Source organism: Malania oleifera, chromosome 2 (assembly GCF_029873635.1).
Source record: "Malania oleifera isolate guangnan ecotype guangnan chromosome 2, ASM2987363v1, whole genome shotgun sequence".
NCBI lineage: Eukaryota > Viridiplantae > Streptophyta > Magnoliopsida > Santalales > Ximeniaceae > Malania > Malania oleifera.
In genome coordinates this window covers 17248323-17250484 of record NC_080418.1, presented here as the reverse complement: position 1 = coordinate 17250484, position 2162 = coordinate 17248323, and positions in this window count along the sequence as shown.

Below are 2162 nucleotides of genomic sequence, written 5' to 3'. Positions count from 1 at the left end.
TCCCTTATATAGGCAAACAACTACGAAAGGATAAATACAACTTGTTTTCTCAAAAGCAAATGTCTGACAAACAAAACATAAAGAAAAAACATAAAGTAAAAGCTACTTTGATAAAAGGGGGGACAATTCATGCTTTGTTGACTCACCGTTATAATAAAACAAGCTACCGACAACTTTTAAAAAGCTACTTTTGACTAATTACAAAAGATATGACCAGTCGAATCATCATTTCGGCGAGGCCTGAGATATGACACTACTCTGGACCGGTGTCTGATATGACCTTCTTGAGTAGTCCGCTCATTTTGGCATGAGATATGATGATTATCTGGACTATCATCTTGCTTATACATCTGTCAATAGATCTCACCTTTCTTCAGAGATCTCTCAGGGTACTAATGATTTTTTCATCGTGCTCCTTTCTTGCTAGCTCTGCAAGTATTATCTGAAGATCGCTCTTCATAGTCTGGGTTGAAGGAAATTTTCTCCAAAGAATTGAAAAAAAGCATCTTTAGCTGAATATGCTATTGAAACTAGAAAAGTCATCAATCAGATTAAAGATTGTACCTGACCCAAATTTAACCTCTAGATCCTTGATATTAATTTATCCTCTATATATACTACATATGGAAGTACGATGGTGTAAATTATTTTTGGAGGATAATATTTTTGTATTCTAAAAGTAAAAGAAAATATTCCAAATATAATTAAATTAAGCTAAAATTAGGTTAAAATGCTTTTAAAAAGTTTATTTTAAATGTGTAACATTTGATCCTAAGAATGAGGTCCATTTAGTTTTAAATAAGTGATAATATTATAAACGGTAAACAAAGAAGGTTAATCTTTAAAAAAATGCAAAATAGATAGACCCTTTTAGCATCTTTAAAAATTATTGTAAAAATGTCTAATATCATTACAATGGGCAATAACTTGACTTGTGACGGATAAATATTAGGAATATACCATAGACTTAGAATTCTCTTTAAATTATAAAGGTCAAATTTATTAGAAATTGAAAGAAATTATATACTGTTTGTCTATTCGATATATAAGAAATTTATGAAAAATCATTCAATATTTAGTTAAAAATAATATAAAAGCAATAGCATAAAAAATGCAAAAAAAATTTCATCCAAAAATAATGTATAGCTGATAATTCTTTAGACATCTTTTAAAACTATTATAAAGTTCCTAATATAGTAGATAATTAAATAATAACCTAACTTCTTAAAGATTTTGACAAAAAAAAAAAAACCCCTTCGTCTAGATGTACTATCTAAATAATAAAAGTAAACTTATTTAAAATCACAAAAACACTAACTAAGTAAAAAGTAATAATTATACAAATTTTAATCACTAAATAACAACTTACATAAACTTTTGACTAGTGATGCTATGCATATAAAAATAAACCATTAATTTTGTTCAGAGGCTTCCTTGTATACTTTTAGTATATAAATTAAACATTTATTTTGTAAATGAAAAGTATGGTAGACATAATGAAAAAAAAAAGTTGATAATAATGTTCTTAAAAAAACCTTAAAACTTGTATATAAAATTTAAATTCCATCTCTTCCAATTCAAAAAAGTTCAATGTTAATTCTCATATATTAGAAGTGTCACATGCACGCAAAGCATCATCATCATCTTATAAAATAATTATAAATTTTTAAAAGTATATTTATATTTTCTTTGGATATTTTGGATGCATTCAATAATTCATAAATAAGTTCTTAAAATGGTAGTCTAATGCACAAAACTCCCGCGTACACAGGATCCAGGGAAGGGACAGACCATAATAGGTTTATAGTATACAACCTTACTTTGTATTTTTGCAAGAGGCTCTTTCCACGCCTTAAATCTGTAACCTTCAGGTGACACAATAATAACCTTACTGTTACGTCTAAGCTCTCCTTTCATAAATAAGTTCTTAATTCAAAAAAACGAGAGTATATTTTTCATATCTAATTGAGGCTTCTCTAATCCTTTGAGTATTTTTTAGACACTCTCTCTATACTATTTCTAATTGTAATACATTTTTATTTTATTTTATTCATAAAAAACCATAATATTTTCATCCGTATTTATTATTATGAAAAATATTTAAATTCGTGTAATAAATTTGAATATTCATATTTTAACATTAAAATTAAATATATGACGAT